General features: G+C 41.9%; 1 long non-coding RNA gene across 1 annotated transcript in view; it reads right to left on the reverse strand.

Moving 5' to 3' along the window:
• Window positions 1-20,270, reverse strand: part of LOC142872909 (uncharacterized) — a 51,698-nt gene that overhangs the window by 6,391 nt on the left and 25,037 nt on the right. The window contains exons 2-3 of the long non-coding RNA XR_012920999.1: window positions 5,030-5,219; window positions 2,935-3,081 (exon numbers count right to left, since the gene is read on the reverse strand). This is a non-coding gene — a long non-coding RNA (uncharacterized LOC142872909). The remainder of the gene's footprint in view (window positions 1-2,934; window positions 3,082-5,029; window positions 5,220-20,270) is intronic.

Consider the following 20,270-nt stretch of genomic DNA (forward strand, 5'->3'; position numbering starts at 1 on the left):
ATCTGGCATATTAATGTCTCCCATTTTGTTTCTGTTGCCTAGAATTGCTCTTGATATTCGGGGTCTTCTTTGGTTCTATACGAAGCGTAAAATTATTTTTTCTATATCTGTGAAGAATGCTGATGGGATTTTAATAGGTATTGCATTGAATCTGTAGATCAGTTTGGGTAGTATAGACATTTTGATGATATTGAGTCTGCCGATCCACGAGCATGGTATGGATTTCCATCTGTTTACATCCTCTGCTATTTCCTTCCTCAGTGTTTCATAGTTCTCCCATGGATGGTGCATTTTAAAATGAGATGTATATGCGAGAAACAGGCACTTCTCTGATGTGGGGAGAAGGGTGTGGGGGGCTGTAGTTAAGTATGGGTATGTTAGGTGGAAGTAGATAATAGGAGTCTAGAATGACAGAAGAGTTTGTATGTCTTCTGATAGACAATGGAGAGATATTATTAGTATTATTTAGTTGAAAAACTAAACTTAGGAGAACTACAAGTATGTTATATTAGAATTAGAATAAAAATTGTTTATAAAATGTTCTGTTCAATTTTTTGATTAAAAATCCTGTGATAGGCCAGGCACGGTGGCTCACGCCTGTAATGCTAGCACTCTGTGAGGCCGAGGCGGAAGGATGGCTCAAGGTCAGGAGTTCGAAACCAGCCTGAGCAAGAGGGAGACCCCGTTTCTACTCAAAATAGAAATTAATTGGCCAACTAAAAACATATAGAAAAAAAAATTAGTTGGGCATTGTGGTGCATGCCTGTAGTCCCAGCTACTCTGGAGGCTGAGGCAGTAGGATTGCTTCAGCCCAAGAGTTTGAGGTTGCTGTGAGCTAGGCTGATGCCACGGCACTCTAACCTGGGCAACAGAGTAAGACTCTGTCTCAAAAGAAAAAAAAATCCTGTGACAGTATGTATTTACCCTCTTTGAAGAATCTTCTCCCTTGTGATAGTGTATTAATATTGAATTATTTTTTTTTTTGAGACAGAGTTTTGCTCTGTTGCCCCAGGTAGAGTACAGTGGTGGGATTGTAGCTCACTGCAACCTCAAACTCCTGGGCTCAAGTGATCTTCCTGCCTCAGCCTCCTGAGTATCTGGGATTGTAGGTGCATATCATACCTGGCTACTTTTTTCTATTTTTGGTAGAGATGGGGTCTTGCTCTTGTTCAGGCTGGTCTCAAACTCCTGAACTCAAGCAATCTTCCGGCATTGGCCTCCCAGAGTGCTAGGATTACAGGCATGAGCCACCACACCCAGCCTTAATGTTTTTCTTTTACTATTTGGGTCTTCTGAGTAATAGATTGAAAGCAGGGAAATAACACACTCAAAAGTTGTTGTAGTACCATGCAGATCAAGAGTTTATGCAGGACCAGTGGAGAGATTAGTAGAGATATTATTATTATCATTTTCATTATCATCCTCATCCTCATTTTCATTAATAGTATTTAAAATAAGGTTTCCCTGTTCTAGAGTATGCCATCCTTCACTGGTATGTTTTAGAGTACCAAATACCCAACCATAGTGGTTTATTCCCCTGCATTTTGTATTGTATTTCCAGGATTATTGCGTTAAATGAAAATCTATAAGGGCTAACAAGTGAATTACACTGTGTTAATTAGTATATCCATTTGCTCAATACTTAAAGCTTGACAGAATGGAACACAGGTCTGGAAATTCATCAATATCCCTCTGGCTGGATTAGAACTCCACCACCTTCCCAGCACTGTATGGCCTTTGAAATCTCTGTTCAGCATTTCAAGCTCCTGGCAGCTATTCTCTGCTAGACCCCTAGGAGTCTTACCTTATGCAGGTGTCCTCAAACTACTGCCCGCGGGCCACATGCCGCCTGCCTAGGACATTTAACCGGCCCGCCGGGTGTTTTTGCCGCCAAAAACTGTCCTGTTTAGCAGCCTACTCATCCCGGGCCCACAGTGTGCACTCTCCAACGGTCTGAGGGACAGTGAACTGGCCCCCTGTTTAAAAAGTTTGAGGACCCCTGCCTTATGGTCATACGGGCTAAGGTCAAAGACCTGAGAAAAAATTCTGCAAACTTTCAGAAGTTCATTCTCTGAAGTCTTTTCCAGTGCCATTCCCTGCTTTCTAGCACCTGACCTCCAAACCTAGCCACCGTGGCAGCCTCAAACTCCAGTCTCTGTTCTGCTCTATAAAAATGCAACTTTCTGCTTAGACTCAACTTCCTAAGCAGGGTGAATGTGAAGCTCACTTCACTTGCTTTCTTTCAAAGATCATAACTCTGTTTTGATTGCTGTCCAGTTCCTGAAAATTGTTTTATATATTTTGTACAGTTTGTGGCAGGAAGGCTAAGTCTAGTCCCAACTACTCTGTCATGGCTGAGAGGGGAAGTTTAAGACAACTCTGTCAGGAACTCAGCATATGCCAATCCTTTTTCAGTTTTTTTTTTTTTTTTAAGCTCAGTTGGAAGAAAGTATATTACTGTGGTTTTGCTTTCTGATTAGATCAAAGAATGGCTAAGGTAGGCATAGATCTAAAAATGATGGCAAATGAAATAGGTCTAATCTCAAAACGTTTTGAAATATAACAAATTAGGATATGTGGGGGTGAATCTAAAATCTCTTTAATGTTCTACACTCTAAGACTACTTAAGTTTTGAATTCTTAAGTATGTTAATTCCAGCAATTGACATCTTTGCAGGTTCATTTGAGATTGCTTAATGGCTGCTGGGCTACAATTGCATATTGGAGAGTGCCAGTGTGTCCTTTTCCACAAGAACAGAAAAGCCTCATAAGAGATTATTGCATAAATGGGCCTTGACAACACCTTCTGTGGCAGCTGCTGAAATAGCCTCTGCTGACCCCCACCTCCTGGTATCCGTGCCTATATTAGTTTGCTAGGGCTGCTACAATAAATACCACAGACTGGGGGGCTTAAACCAGAAATGCATTTTCTCACCGTTCTGGAGGCTGGAAGACCAAGATCAAAGTGTTGACAGGCTTGGATTCTCCTGAAGCACCTTTCCTTGGCTTGCAGGTGGCCTTCTCACTCTGTCCTCAGATGGCCTTTTCACCGTCATGTACATCCCTGGTGTCTCTTCCTCTTCTATTAAGGACATCAGTCATACTGAAGTCAGGTACAGTCATATGACCTCATAAGCCTTATTCTTTTTTCTGAGACAGTCTCTGTTGCCTGGGCTAGAGTGCCATGGCGTCAACCTAGCTCACAGCAACCTCTAGCTCCTGGGGTCAAGCAATCCTCCTGCCTCAGCCTCTCGAGTAGCTGGGACTATAGGCATGCACCACTGTGCCTGGCTAAATATATATATATATATATATATATATATATATATATATATATATATATATATATATATTTTAGTTGTCCAGCTAATTTCTTTCTATTTTTTTAGTAGAGACGGGGTCTCGCTCTTGCTCAGGCTGGTCTTGAACTCCTGAGCCTGCCTTGGCCTCCCTGAGTGCTAGGATTACAGGCCTGTTAAACCTTATTCTTACCTACAAATATAGTCACATTTTAAGGTAACCTAATACCCCAGGTTAGGACTGCAATATATGAATTTTAGGATGATTGAGTTCAGTTCATAACAATGACCTTGTGTAACCCCCCTCCCCCTTGAGTGTGGGATGGCTCTAGTGACTTGCTTCTAATGAGCTAACTATGGTGAAAGTGATGATACGCCACTTTTGATATTAGGTTACAAAAGACTGTGACTTCTGTCGGCCTCGGTCTCTCTCTCTGGCTCTTGCCTGCTTCTTCAGATGCAAGCAAGCTGCCATGTTGTGAATTGTCCTGCGGAGAGGCCCACATGGCAAGGAACTGAGGGTGTCCTTCAGGCAATAGCCAGCAAGGAACTGAGTCCCTCATTCCAATAACCCAGTGGGAACTGCATCCTACCAACAGCCACATGTATGAGCTTTGCATCAGATTCCTCCTCAGTTGAGCTGTGAGATGACTGCAGCCTTGTCTGATACCCAGATTGCAGTCTGGGAAGAGACTTTGAGCCAACGGATCCAGCTAAGCTGCACCTGCATTTCTGACCCACAGAGATTGTGAGATAATAAATGTTGTAGGTTTAAGCCACTGAGTTTTGGGGGTAATTTGTTACACAGCAATAGATGAATAATACATATTCATTTTATTATTTTTGAGAATAATAGTTACCACTTATGACTACAGTTGGCTCTCTGTAGCCACGGGTTCTGCATCCATGGATTCAACCAACCGTGGATTGAAAATATTTTTTTAAAAATATCAACAATAAAAAATAATAACACAACAATAAAAATACAGCATAACAACTATTACATAGCATTTACTTGTGTTTGGTATTACAAGTAATCTAGAGATGATTTCAAGTATACAGAAATATGTCATAGGTTATGTGCAAATACCACCCTATTTTATATAAGGGGCTTAAGCATCTGTGGATTTTGGTATCTGAGGGGTCCTGGAACCAATCTTCCATGGATACTGAGGGACGTATAGTATAATGCTATTAATGTCTTTTTCTATGTATTATCCCCTTTAATCCTGAAAACAATCTGTTTCCTGAAAACAATTCTGTTTACAGACAAGGAAACAGGTTTAAAAAAAGTTAGATGATTTACCCTAAGTCATAAACCTAAAAGGTGATGGAGCAGGGATTTGAATCCATATGCAGACTTCAGACCTGGCATCAGCATAGGCTATACATAATTTATGGGGCCCTGTGAAAATGTGGGGCTCCTTGTTTGAATGTTAAGAATTTCAAGATGGTGACAGCAGAGCATTAAGCCAAGCTGAGGGCTCTTTTGAGTCAGGGCTCTGTGTGAGTGCACAGGCTGCCTGCCCGTTGAGCCTGCCCTGGCTGGCACTCTTACTTGCTATATAATATTGCCTCCCACCTATAAATAAGAAAATATTTTGGGTTCCTAAAGCCAGTTAGATGAAATGACAGTTAGGATTGGGTGTCCTCATTCTAAGCCTACAATTCTTCCTCTACATCACACTGCCACTCTAGGGCAGTAAACTCACATTCTACCTGACACTTAACCTGGGCTTGAAGCTCCTGCAAGGTCCTCTTCTCACTGTTGACTCTTCAGCCAGGTTGACAGGAACACTGATGCCCTTCCTGCTTGAATGGTCATATTCTAGTATGTTCTACTGGGGGCACCAACGAGTGCTGCACCCAATTCCAGTACCATCTGGTGAGCTTCTTATCTACCTGTTTCCTTGATGGCTTCCTGTCAATAAAGGCAGAATGGCAGATGGCAGTAAAGGATTAATGCAGTAGGGCTGAGTTGTCCAAACCCCACACATTCCAAAGGTCTTTAGGACTGGTCCTTGACCATCTGCTTGGAAATAACCACTTAAACCCTTGGACTATCCCACCAATAAGAGTGTTATTTATCTACCTGGGGCCATGGGCCATGGGCCATGCGAGATAGTTTATCCAGGGGCCCTCAAACTGCGGCCCGTGGGCCACATGCAGCTGGCAAGGACATTTATCCGGCCCACCAGGTGTTTTTGCCGCGGCTGCCTGTCCTGCTTAGCAGCCGACTCGTCCGGAGCCCACAGTGCGCATGTGTGGAATGTGCGCGGCACTCTCCAACGGCCCTCCAACGGACTGAGGGACAGTGAACTGGCCCGCTGTTTAAAAAGTTTGAGGACCCCTGGTATACTAATAGTGTGATTTCAGATGAACACCTGTTGTTTTTCACCTGTGGGTCTGGGCTACTGCTATACAAATTTGAACTCTGGGGGCAACAGGAGACTGAGTTGCTAAGGTCAGTCGTATGGGAGCTCCATAAAAGCCCTGGATACCAAGCCTTGGATAAGCTTCCCTAGTAGGCAGCACTTCCTATCTACCACCACACATCATTGCTGGGAGAATTAAGTGGTTTCTGTACAGCTCCCTGGGGAGGACACCTGGAAGCTTGCATCTGGTCTCTTCTGGAATCTGCCCTATGTTAATATTGCTGAGATTTTTTTCAGAATTAATGACAGACATCATACTTCAGATTCAGGAAACTCCTTTGCTGATTTTAAACAGTGTCCTTGCCATGTGGGCCTCTTTGCAGGACAATTCACAGCATGGCAGCTTGCTTGCATCAGAACAAGCAAGCAAGAAGAGCCAGAGAGCCGGGAAGGGGGGGTGGGGGGGAATTGAGATTGAGCAAGACAAAAGTCACAGTTTTTCATAAACTAATACCAAAAGTAGTATATCACTTTTGCCATATTTGATTTATTAGAAGCAAATCATTAGCTCCATCTCAAAGGGAGGGAATTACACAAGGTCATTTTCTTGTGAAGATGAGAGTGATGACTTTAAAATTCTTTAAATGTTGGCCTGAAAACTGAAAGTCCACATTGCACTACTAAAGTAATACATATTAGCTTCTTAGTTTGCCTTCTTAGAGCAATTTGGATTCTGAGTGGACTCTTCTAATTTTTACAATGGTGGGAATATTTATTATAATCATGATCAAAAACAACACACAAGAATGAAATATATCTATATATGTAATCTGATTTCAACGTACATCTTTAAAAAACAAAGAGACAAGGCCAGGTGTGGTGGCTCACACCTGTAATCCCAGCACTTTGGGAGGCCAAGGCTGGAGGATCACTTGAGGCTAATCATGAATTTGATACTACCCTGAGCAACATAGTGAGACCCTGTCTCTACAAAAAATAAAAAATAGGCTGGGCGCAGTGGCTCACCCCTGTAATCCTAGCACTCTGGGAGGCCGAGGCGGGCGGATTGCTCGAGGTCAGGAGTTCACAACCAGCCTGAGCAAGAGTGAGACCCCATCTCTACTATAAATAGAAAGAAATTAATTGGCTAACTAATATATATAGAAAAAATTAGCTGGGCATGGTGGCGCATGCCTGTAGACTCTGCTACTTGGAAGGCTGAGGCAGCAGGATTGCTTGAGCCCAGGAGTTTGAGGTTACTGTGAGCTAGGCTGACCCCATAGCACTCACTTTAGCCTGGGCAACAAAGCAAGACTCTGTCTCAAAAAAAAAAAAAAAAATTGCTGGATAAGGTAGCATGCACCTATAGTCCCAGCTATTTTGGAGGCTGAGGAAGAGGATCACTGGAGCCCAGGAGTTTGAGGTTGCTGTGAGCTATGATGATGTTACTGCACTCTAGCCTCAGTGACAGAGTGAGACCCTATCTAAACAAAACAAATCAAAACAAAACAGGCCGGGCGCTGTGGCTCACGCCTGTAATCCTAGCTCTTGGGAGGCCGAGGCGGGCGGATTGCTCAAGGTCAGGAGTTCAAAACCAGCCTGAGCAAGAGCGAGACCCCGTCTCTACTATAAATAGAAAGAAATTAATTGGCCAACTGATATATATATAAAAAATTAGCCAGGCATGGTGGCACATGCCTGTAGTCCCAGCTACTCGGGAGGCTGAGGCAGAAGGATCACTCGAGCCCAGGAGTTTGAGGTTGCTGTGAGCTAGGCTGACGCCACGGCACTCACTCTAGCCTGGGCAACAAAGCGAGACTCTGTCTCAAAAAAACAAACAAACAAACAAAAAAATACAGAAACAAGACTAGAAGGAAGTGTACCCAAATTAACAATGAGTCCATATTGATTATGGCATATTGTAGGATATTTGCTCTTGTTTCTGGTTTTGAAATTTTCTACAATGAGCATATATGACTTTTAAAAACCTGCACAAAATTAAAAAATATGTTTCCCTGTGAAATTGTCATGGGATAAGGAACCAGGCATCTTAATTTGGGGGCATATGCTTAATGAGATGGGTTATTTTAATATGTGCTAATTATTGCTAACATGTTAGGCAGTATGCTGGAGAAATATCAGCCTCATCCTTGTTGTTACAAATCGAACATTCCATATTGTGTTTGTCTTTGTTTTCTCAAATTAATCATTGGAGTGAATAACATTTGATGAAGTCAAAATGTTTAATTTGCCCTGGCTATTTTCCAGTCTACCTGGAAATACCAGCAAGATAAATTCCCCATTGTGCAGGTTGATTTTGAGTGAGCTACAAGCAAAACCTGGTATGGTGCTGCTCTCAGGTGAAACCGTTATAAGTATAACATAATTTATAAGACATTGAATTTTTAGTCAAAAGCAAACATCACAGTATATGTTGACTGAATGCATATTGCTGAGATTTTTTTTCCTGAAGCTTACCTACTCATATGCTAAGTAATTCTACTACACCTCCTACTTGTGCCCTATTACTTCTAGAAGTCTATATAGAGAAGCACTTTGTGTAACTTAATCTCACTGCTTCTATATTTTTGTAGATTATTAAAGAACAGGATTAATTGATTCATGCCATCTTTCTGATGTTTTTTCTTTGGTACACGTAGAATATGAGTGATAATATGGGACTCTTTGTACCAGTACTATGGTTATAATATTTCCCATTCATATCTGTCCTTTCTTTTAAATCTTTTCTTTCCCCTTGTGCTTGCTGAATTACTTATAGCCCTCATCTCTTTTTGGCAGTAATGATTCCTTCTGGTATCAGCCTTCATTCTTGCCCATCTCATGCCATCCTTAACGCTGTCTTTGGTAAACTTCCTCAGACACACCGCTTACAAACCTGAGATGTCTCCTCATTGCCTGGCTGTGAAGTTCAATCCCACAGAACACCACAGTGTCCCAACCTGTCCTTCTATCCCCATTCTCCACTGTGGCATCTTGCCCCAGGCTACAGTCAAACTGGAGTTCTTAGTAGCCCCAGAACCTTCCATTCAGTCCTCTGTGTCTCTGCCCTCACTCTCTCTCTCCTGGGTCTGGGAGGCCCTTTCCTCACTTCTGGTGACTGAGATTTTACTTGTCTCTGTGACCTGGTCCAGTGTGACATGAGTTGAAGCCATCTGTGATTCTCGCCCCGTACAAAAATGCCTCGAAAATCAATTTTTCTTTCTTCTATGCTCCCATTGTTTTCTGTGTATTAATATGCCACTTGGTCTCTGAATCAAAGCATGTCTCATGCATGTTTATTTCATCCACAAATTTATAAATCTCCACAAGGATCAAAAGTGCCATTGTCATTTTTGTCTCTTCAAAGTGCCAGGCAGGTGGTATTGTCATTGATGAATTTAATTAGCATAGTACTACAGTTTACACACATCTGTTCTCTCATGTGGCTCAGAGCCAATCCTCACAAGTGGGACCAGCAGGTATTATTACAATCCCACAGACTAAGTCACTGGGGTGCCTAGAGTTTAGGTGCCAATCAGTGGGGACAAGAGAGACAAAAACAGTTGGATGCCTGCCACAGGCCAGGCACCATTGCGAGTACTGTCTTACTTAATCCTCACAACCACCTTGTGGGGTGGGTATTATCATCTGCATTTTACAGTTGGGGAAACTGAGGCCCAGGGGCACTTAGAATAACTTTCCTAATATCAAATAACTAGACAGTGACGGAATGGGGCCTCAGCGGCACCTGCCTTTTCCCACTGAGGAGTACTTCCTTTCTCCAATACAGCATTGAAGTTAATGAAATGAAATGGGCAAGTATGGGCTCTCTCTAATGTTTAGTCTACACGTTCTGAGACGTACGTGGGTGTCCAATCAGCCTTGGCCTTGGATTTTGGAGCATCTCAGCGGGACTTCGGTGTCCAGCAGGGGGAGTAGGAGAGCAGTGTCTCTCTGGTTAAGACGGCCTGAGCTCCTGTCGCCTTTGCTGTCTTGCTATTAACATTACTTGGCGTCTGGCTTAGAGTTCAAGATCTGTGCTTTGCCTTTGCTTTCCTTTGGGTAAAAGTGTGGCCTCCACCACTATTGTTGACTTGTCTCAGGTTGGGCAGGAATGGAAGTCACAGAGAAGCCCCGTCTTTGGACCCCACTGTGCTTCAAAGAGCAGAGTGAGAAGCCACGTGGGTTAAGAATCCCATCTGAGAAAACATGGCAGGACCAGAATGTGTGTCATCTTAAGTCTTTTCTGGAACCAGATCAATTAAAAAAAATCAGAATAAGCTAGTGGGGAAGTGGGCCCCCGAGAGGCAGAGTAAGGAAAGCAGATGGCGGAGGTGTCTGGAGAGAGGCAGGCAAGCATCAGGAGGCCACCTGGTGACCTGGTGGTGGTCACCTGGTGACCACGAGGGTCCAGGAGATCGTGGCAGGCCGAGCGACTGGGCAACTGGTACTGCCTGTGTGGGAGGGGGTGCATCGGCTGTGGCCTGCATAGAGGACATGGGAACGGAGATGACATGTAAAGCTAAGACTACCTGAGTACAGATGAGAAAATGCACAAGGCTCAGAACTGTGGCTGGAGTTGGTCTTCGAGGCAGGGAGCAGGAAGTCTGGAGAGATGAACTGGGGCCTGGTGTCGAGCTTGCTGGGGTAGAGATGAGGGATATCTATGGAAAGGAGGAGGGGAAGTGCTCAGGCCCCTGAGTGCGCCCCTTAGGATGGTGGCCCTAGGGCTGATCAGGGCTTGGCAGGACTGGCTGAGGAGTCCTGCACCTCTCTTTCCAAGCTGCCCCTCCACAGTGCCTTTTGATTCCGGGCTCCCCACAGTATTCCTCCTCTGGTGGGCCCTCCGCTAGTCCTATTCGGGAATTAACTGCTTAGTGGAGTGTTGGCAGAAGACACATTTATACCACGATGGTAGGGGTGGACAGAGTAGATTTTGGAATTAAAAATTCTTCCAGAGTCAAGGGAATATAGCTCTTCCGGTCAGTGCCTGGACGGAGGAAGCAGACACATGTGCTCAACAGGGTCATATACATTATCTCACAGGGGAGGTATGTTGAGATAGGAGTCGTGCTTTACACCCCCTCAAATAAATGTGCATTGCTAAATATCCTCTTACTCAGAAGACTGTCATCTGAAGCATGGAGGTCCAGGACTCCTGGTGGCCACCTTGACTTGTCTCCCAGCAAGATCTGCTTTCTTTTTCACTTCCCAGTCTCCAGCGTAAATGCATTCCTCTCTCAATTTGCAACAGGATGAGGAGAAATGATTACATTCGTGTTCTTTCTGTTCTTGACCAGGATTCAGATGGGCATAGGTTCGAGCTTCTCTAATGACCCAGGGAAGAGTTCCAGTTATTTAGTGGAAATGAAGCAACTGTTTCAATATATGAGTTCCACAGGGCTTAGTGCCAAGAATTCATTTCCAAATAGTGAAATCATTAAGCACTTTTGGTTACTGGTGTTAAATTAGGAAGTTCATATAAGCCAAGACTTCTCATCATTGGCTTGTCAAAATCATAATTTTGAAAAGTTAAAGTATTGAAAAAATTTTATTTATTAATACCAAACAGAAGAAATATGTCTAAGTGAATTTTTGTGGTGCAGAATTCATGGTGTGTTTTTAAAAATAACTTTTTTTCTCCTTTTCTTTTTTTTGAGTCAGAGTCTCGCTCTGTTCCCTGGGCTAGAGTGCCGCAGTGTCAGCTTAGCTCACAGCACCCTCAAACTCCTGGGCTCAAGCAACTCTACTGTCTTAGCCTCCCGAGTAGCTGGGACTGCAGACATATGCCACCATGCCTGGCTAATTTTATATATATATATATATATATATATATTTATTTATTTTTTAGTTGTCCAGCTAATTTTTTTCTATTTTTTTTTTTTTAGTAGAGATGGGGTCTTGCTCTTGCTCACACTGATCTCAAACTCCTGAGCTCAAATGATCCACCCTCCTCGGCCTCCCAGAGTGCTAGGAGTACAGGTGAGCCACCATGCCCAGCCTAAAATAACTCTTTTTTCTAATTTCAAAAGTCGTAGATGTTCATGGGAGAAAAAATTGGGAAATATAAAGGTAAGAGAATAATTAAGAATATATCACCTGTAATTTTCTACTTAGTGATAACTGCTCTTAACATTTTAGTGGATTCTTTATGGGCTTTAATTTTCGGCATATGTACTGGCTTTTGTTTTTCTTCCCCCATAATGCTATATGGTGAGCATTTTCCACTGTCATTCAGATTAACTATAAACCTCTTTAATGGTTACATAATCACTGTATGAATGTACCATTATTTGAATTTTTACTTTTTAAACTTTTCCTCTTGAAATGATTTGTCTTACCAAAAGTTGCAAAAATAGCACAAAGATTTTCAGTATACCTTTCACCCAGCTTTTGTAAATGTTAACACCTTGCATAATCATGTACAATGATCAAAGCCAGAAAAATGACTATCATATAATACTTTAATTAATCTCCAGATCTTATGCAAATTTCACCAATTATTCCACTAGTGTCCAGGATCATGCATCGAATTTAGTTGTAGTATCTCTTTTGTCTTCTCCACTTTGGGATAGTTCTTCCATTTTTTTCTTTACCTTTCATCACCTTGACTTATTTTGTGGAATGTCCCTCACTTTGGGTTTGTCTGACATTTTTTCCTGATAAAACTCAGGTTATGCATATTTGGTAAGAATACCACAGAAAGGATATACCCTTCTCAGTGTCTCAGTCAGAAGGTGATGTACCAGAATTTACTAAGCCATTCATCTATAGTCAAACACTTAAGTTTCTGATTTTTATTCATAATTCTGTGACTCTATTGATTATTTTCTCTTTTTTTCTATTTGATTATTTTCTAAGGAGTAAGTTTTATTTTTTTATTTTTTATTTTTATTTTTTGAGACAGAGTCTTACTTTGTTGCCCAGCCTAGAGTGAGTGCCGTGGCATCAACCTAGCTCACAGAAACCTCAAACTCCTGGGTTCAAGCGATCCTACTGCCTCAGCCTCCTGAAAAGTTGGGACTACAGGCATGCACCACCATGCCCGGCTCATTTTTTTTTTGTATATATATCTTTTTAGTTGGTCAATTAATTTCTTTCTATTTTTAGTAGAGACGGGGTCTCGTTCAGGCTGGTTTTGAACCCCTGACCTCGAGCCATCCACCCGTCTCGGCTTCCCTGAGTGCTAAGATTACAGGCGTGAGCCACCATGCCCGGCCAGGAGTAAGTTTTAAAAATGGAATGAATCAAGGGTGTAAACATTTTTAAAGTTTTTGACACCATATTACAAATTGTTTTTCAGAAAGGTTTTAGCCAGTTACTCTTGTGCTAGTAGTAATAGAATGTCTCCCTGCCTGCCCTCTCCAGTACTGAATGTTATCGACAACAAAATAAAACAAAAACTCTGCTGATTTGATTACTGCCGAGGCTAGTTTTACCTGTGTTTTCAGTTTTACATGTATTTCCTAACCATTTTTCATTCTGATATTATGACATATTTATCTAATTACTCTCAAGCCCTTTTGGACAGCCCTAAGTGCTTTGCATAGCCCATCTATTCCATCACATTGAATCCTTGTAACCAATCCCTGAGGCTGAGTTTTATCACTCATCAAGGATAGCTTTATTACTTATATTTTACAGATTAGAAAATCTGGGGCTCAGAATATTTAAGTAATGTGTTTAAATTCAGGCAGCTATTCACTGGTGGAGAAAGAATGAGAACTCAGACCAGTCTTCCGTGGCAGGCTGAGTGTTCCATCCTTCAGTGGGGAACGGCGAACAGGCACAGAGGCACCTGCACGCCTTCAGCCCAGTCTGCAACCCCGGGCTGAGTAGCAGGAAACTCAGGAGCTGGAGCAGTGCAGTCACCCTGAAACTCCTCCTTGGGCGCAGCCTTTGCAGCGGCAGCCTGCTCTTCCTTTTCAGTCTCTTCAGGATCTCTGTAGAAGCAGACATCAGGCATAACCTTCCTCGGGTGTTCGTGTGAGATGGTGCCACTCACGTGCAGAACTTCCCGAGCCAACATCCACCACATCAAGCCCACTGAGGGAGCTCCCTTGTCGTTGCGTGAGATGGCGATGTCCCCATAGCGCAGAGGAGAATCTGTGTTACGCAGAGCAGCAGTGGGCTGGTTAACATAAGATGCCTCTGTGAGAGGCTGGCGGTCAGCCCTGGGGTCAGTAACCACCAGAACCACAGACGCGGCTCCTGGGATGCTGCCTGGATCTGGCTAGTGAAGGTTCTAGAGTGAAGTGACCAGCAGTAGGAGAGGCTCCAGAGGCAGCAGCAAACTTCAGCGCAGCCTGCTGGTCAGTATTCCTGGAGGCTGTGATGGCAACAAGGGCCTGAGCTGCCAGCAGAAGCTTCTCCCAGGTCCCCTTCAGGTTTATGTCGTAGATGCCGTCACTTTTCCTTTTGCAGATGTCCTGTTCCATTTGGAAGTCAAGGTTGGTGCCACCTAAGTGGGCTCCTGTTGCAAGGAATTTGAAGGCATCCTCCTCCCTCATACGACGTCGTACATCAAGGACTCCAGACATTGTACCAGTTTCTCTTAAAGTTACCTTGGGAACCAGAACAACGCTATATGGCTCCCTCTCTGGGTAGCACGGAAAGGACAAAGTATTTTCTTTAACAATGACAGTTTTTATGTTTAATACTTTCGATATCTTCAAAATGGTAACAGAAGAGTCTGTGCTGAGTGGCTTAATTCTTAAAATAGAAAAAGCCTTAGCTCACACCTGTAATCCTAGCACTCTGGAAGGCCGAGGTGGGCGGATTGCTCAAGGTCAGGAGTTCGAAACCAGCCTGAGCAAGAGCGAGACCCCGTCTCTACTATAAATAGAAAGAAATTAATTGGCCAACTAATATATATAGAAAAAATTAGCCAGGCATGGTGGCGCATGCCTGTGGTCCCAGCTACTCAGGAGGCTGTGGTGGAAGGATTGCTTGAGCCCAGGAGTTTGAAGTTGCTGTGAGCTAGGCTGACACCACGGCACTCACTCTAGTCTGGGCAACAAAGTGAGACTCTGTCTCAAAAAAAAAAAGAAAGAAAAAAAAATAGAAAAAGCTTTTAGAAAATGAGAACTCAGAAGGGCTTATTTTTTTCATTTAAAACCTATGAGTTGGCAGGGTGTGGTGGCTCTCGCCTATGATCCTAGCACTCTGGGAGGCCAAGGGGGGCGGATTACTCAAGGTCGAAACCAGCCTGAGCGAGACCCAGTCTCTACTAAAAATAGAAAGAAATTAATTGACCAACTAAAAAAATATATATATACAAAAAATTAGCCGGGAATGGTGGTGCATGCCTGTAGTCCCAGCTTCTCGGGAGGCTGAGGCAGAAGGATCGCTTGAGCCCAGGATTTTGAGGTTGCTGTGAGCTAGGCTGATGCCACGACACTCACTCTAGCCTGGGCAACAAGTGAGACTCTGTCTCAAAATAAATAAATAAATAAATAAATAAATAGAAATAAAACCTATGATTTGCTGGACTCTTAAAATTGATATGGATCCTTTAAAATAATTGCTTATTGCAATTTTATTAAACAATTTTATTAATTGCTCTTTTAAAACTTTGGTCTTTTTTTGGTAAAATTCTCTATTTTAAAAGTGCACAACTCTTATAATCTTGCCTCCTTCTGTTTTAGGAATGATATTCTTTTGGAAATGAAGAAAATAAATGGCTTAATTTTTAAAATTCAAAAGCATATTTCAACACAGAAGATACCTGAAAGATGGAAGGAAAAAAAATTTTAGAAAAGAAAAATTTTAATTTATAAAGGAAAAGATAAAAAGCATAAGAGATGTTAGTTTCTTACTGTAGTAGTAACTACAGATGTTAGTTTCCTTCTTCCATTTTCAAAATGCTCACAGTTGAATTACCTACCCTGGGAATGAGGTAAAGCAGAGATTTCTACCTTGATAAGGAAACAGAAGCTGAGAAAGTTTCGATGCTATCTCCAGTCATACAGCTAGTTTATAGCAGCTCTGGTACTAAAATATAGGATATATGTATTCTAGCTCTTTCTACTGTATAAAAACAATTCGGGAGTGAGCTGTGAAACACTGAAATTCTGAACACTTTTCAAATTTGTATGTTTTTTTCTGAATAAGAAAAGCATATCCATTCTGGATAGCTTTATTTTGCTGTCTCACAAATGTATCTTAAAAAACAGGTCAAAATGAAACTTATTTTTCTCCCTAAATCTACTTCTCCAAAATGTCAGTAAGTGCCTCCAGTCTTTTCGTTTGCTTAAGCCAGAAACTTTGGAATCATTCTTAGCTCTGTTTCTTTCATCTGATCCTCATGTTCTGTGGTTTTATCTCCTGAGAAATTGCAAATCTATTCCCTTCCTTAGACTGGACTATTACAGTATACAATTGACCCTTCAACAATGTGAGGGTTAAGGGTGCCAACCCCCATGCAGTCAAAAATCTACATATAACTTTTGACTCCCCCAAAACTTAACTATATTTTTTTTTTACATTTTCAAAGTATAGATCTCAATTTCTCCCCACTTGTTTTTTCTTTCTTTCTTTCTTTCTTTCTTTCTTTCTTTCTTTCTTTCTTTCTTTCTTTCTTTCTTTCTTTCTTTCTTTTTTTAGCATATTATGGGGGTACAAGTGTTAAGGTTACTTTATATTGCTCATGGCCCCCTAAAACGTAACTATTAATAGCCTACTTTGACTGGAAGCCTTAGTGGGAATTTAAACAGTAGGTTAACACTTCTTTGTATATGTATTATATACTGTATTCTTATAATAAAGTAAGCTAGAGAAAAGAGAATGTTATTAAGAAAATCATAAGGAAGAGAAAATATATTTACTATTCATTAGGAGGAAATGGGTCATCATAAAAGTCTTCAAATTGAGTAGGCTGAGAAGGAAGATGAGGGGTTGGTCTATTGTCAAAACCTCAAAGGGATTTTGGTCTAGGTCCAGTTGCTTGAGGAATTTTTAATAGGTCTAAGTCTACTTGCTTGAGGAATTTTTAATACGACAGATGTCTTGTCCGGAGAATGGGAGAAGCTGCCTCAAATCCATGTCTCCAACTAACGGAGATCATGGGCTTCTAAAGGAGGGACCTGCCTTGGGGCAGGTCGTGATGGCTTGGGGGCAGGTCGTGGTGTAACTATTATTAATAATAACAAGGGGCTACTCGAATTGGGGGCAGGTTGTGGGGGATGGTGAATCTCCTCAGCAAGTCTGCCCAGGGGCCTTCAGAATCTCAGCACCTTTGTCTCACAGAAAATCGGCCATTTCTGGGAAACAACTCAAAAGGTCAAGTAGTTAAGTGAGAGGATTACATGAAGGTCATTGAAAATTGTTCAGTGAGGGTCAGTTACAGGAGTGCCGTCTTAGGAGTGGCAGAGGTGGAAGAGGAGGCAGGAGAGACAGGCACACTCAGTGCAACTTTGTAGAAATACATCACAATTTCTGTCTGACTTTTTGCTTTTTCATTTCGCTACAAATGTTTCTATATGGTACCAACACTTCTTCCAGTGTTTGCTTTAGTTTCCGTGTCCATATCAGAAAAGGGTCCATGTCATAAAAGAAGTCAAAAGCAGGTCCTGAATACTTGGAACACCTTGGTCAGATTGTATAACGTCAATTTGTTTTCTGGCACTGCTTCTTCTACGTCTTCTTCATCATCTGGCACTGGCTCAGAAGCACTCATCTCAATCACGCTGTCTTCTCTTAATTGCTCTGGTGTGGTGTCTGTTAGCTCTTGAATTTCTTCAAGAGCCATATTTTGAAACCCGTCACGCCCCCCCAGAGTTTTTGCCATGTCCACAACCTCTTTCATGATTTCCTTGCTTGGCTCTGTCGTAAATCCTGTGCAGTCATTCACAACATCTGAACACAGTTTACTCCAACAGGAATTTATAGCTTCAGGCTTGATGGCTTTTATGACGTTTTCTATAACAACAATGGCATTTTCAATGGTGTAATCCATCTAGACTTCCATGATGTTCTCTCTGGTGGGGTTCTCTTTCACAGCATTGACAATTCTCTTTCCACAGAGAACTGTGTGTAATGAGCCTAAGGGTCCTTATGACCCCCGGATTTAGAGGCTGAATTGGAGATGCTGTGTTTGGGAGCAAGTAGGCCACTTCAGTGCCTTCAGTGTTGAACTCATGGGATTCTGGGTGGCCAGGGGCATTGTCCAATATCAAAATAACCTTAAAAGGCAGTTCCTTGCTGGCAAAGTACTTCCTGATTTTAGGGAGAAAACATTCATGGAACTAATCCAGAAAAAGGGTTCTTGCTATCCAGGCCTTTTTGTACAACAGAAAGACTGGCTTGTGATGTTTATATTTTCCCTTCAAGGCTCAGAAGGTTAGCAGCTTTATAGATAAGGGCAGTCCTGATGATGAACCCTATTGCATTTCCACAAAACAGTAGAGGTAGCCTATCCCTTCCTGCCTAAAATCCTGGTGCTTGCTTCTCTTCTTTACCAATAAATGTCCTCTGCATCATTTTTTTCCAGAATAGGGTGCTTTCATCTGCATTAAAAACCTGTTCAGGCAGATATCTTTTATCCTCAATGATTTGCTTAGGGGCATCTGAGAACTCATTTCTTGGTTGATAGAAGCTGCTTCTCTAATTATCTTGACATTTTTAAAGCCAAATCTCTAAAATTATTAAACCATTCTTTGCTGGCATTAAACTTTCTAGTATTATATCCTTCATCTTCCTCTTGCTTTAAGTTGTCATATAATGAGTTGGCTTTTTCTCAAATTATATTAGAGTCCATAGGTATTCCTTTCTTATAGCAATCCTGCACCCACATAAAAGCTGCATTTTCAATACAAGAGAAAAGGGTATTTTACAAAAAAATGCAAGGATTTTTGCATCTGTTGGCATAGCTGCAGGATGGCTTCACAAATTTCCTTTTTTTTTTTTTTATAGTAGTCCTTATGCTGGATTCATTTATCTTGAAATAGTGCGCAATCACAACTACAGTTCTCAATCTATGGTACATATCAAGCAATTCAACATTTTCTTGCACTGTTGTTGGGTCAGCAGTCTGTTCTTGGTTCTTGGTGTGCTCTTGGCCAAAGAATGACCAGACACACCAAAAGCAAAGTAAACAAAAAACAAAGTCTATAGAGCAAGAGCAAGATACATTCACCACATATATGTATACCATGGAATACTACCCAGCTTTAAGAAACAATGGTGATACAGCACCTCTTGTATATTCCTGGATACAGCTGGAACCCATTCTACCAAGTGAAGTGTCTCAAGAATGGAAAAACCAGCACCACATGTACTCACCAGCAAATTGGTATTAACGGATCAACACATAAGTGGACATAGAGGAGTAACATTTATCGGGTGTCTGGAGGGTGAGGGGGGGAAGGAGGGGATGGGTATATACAACCACAACGAGTAAGCTGTGCAACATTTGGGGGATGGACACGCTTGAAGCTCTTACTCGAAGGGGAAGGGAGGCATGGGCAATATATGTAATCTTAACACTTGTACTCCCATAATACACTAAAATAAAAAAAAAATACATTCACCACAGATGAGGAACCAGGCCCCCTGTCCTAATAAGACGCTCTGGTTAAGGTTGGGGTCCTGTTTTTTATTGTCTAGATTGGGCCCCCTCTTGGTTCAGACAACACCATTGAACCACTGTCATGGACAGTTAATGACGTGATAATTAGCCTTAGGTTACCCTAGGTTATTTCCAGACCCTTTCAGTGGCTGGGATGTCTGGCCTGCTGGCTGGGGAATTCCCTGCATTCTTTTGCAGATTGGCAGGGCAGTGCTCCTTCCCCCAGGTGTGGCAGTTGCTCAAGGCAGCACCAAGGTAGGATGCCTGTCCGAACTTCCTCACTACCTACCTAACATTGTCATGACTTTTTGACCTTTTCTATACCTCTAGCATTACTAGTGGCACTTTGTATGTGTCCCATGGTGTTTCCCAAGGTTTATGGTATTGCACTCAAACACGATGAAAAATATGCCAGAACTTCAAGAGATCATTTTTTACTGAGATACACAATTTTATTGGAGAGACAAACTGTTCACCCAGAGATGATTATCGTCACATGCATTTTAAAGAGATACTTGCAATACTTGAGCTCACTGCAATAGCAACGGGAGGTGGCTACAGAATTATTATAGTATTAATAGTACAGTATTACTACAGGTACATGAATTTATAATTATGCATTTATAATTTAATACTACATCCTTATGTTTGGGTACATTTCTCTTGCAAATGGCACCATGTACAGTTGGGTAAGTGCATTCATAAGTTTTGATAAATTTTAACTTTTTAATAATAGATTTGTGTATATTTTATGGTAGTAAATGATAAAATAGGCTAGAATCTACATATATTTTATACATTCATGACATACCAAACTTCATCTTAATTTTTTCAATATTTCTAGGCTATGTGGTTCATCTGTGACTTTTTTTCAAAATTTTTTTTTTTTTTTTGAGACAGAGTCTCACTTTGTTGCCCAGGCTTGAGTGAGTGCCATGGCATCAGCCTAGCTCACAGCAACCTCAATCTCCTGGGCTAAGCGATCCTATTGCCTCAGCCTCCTGAGTAGCTGGGACTACAGGCATGTGCC

This window comes from Microcebus murinus, chromosome 9 (genome assembly GCF_040939455.1).
Source record: "Microcebus murinus isolate Inina chromosome 9, M.murinus_Inina_mat1.0, whole genome shotgun sequence".
In the NCBI taxonomy this organism is placed as follows: domain Eukaryota; kingdom Metazoa; phylum Chordata; class Mammalia; order Primates; family Cheirogaleidae; genus Microcebus; species Microcebus murinus.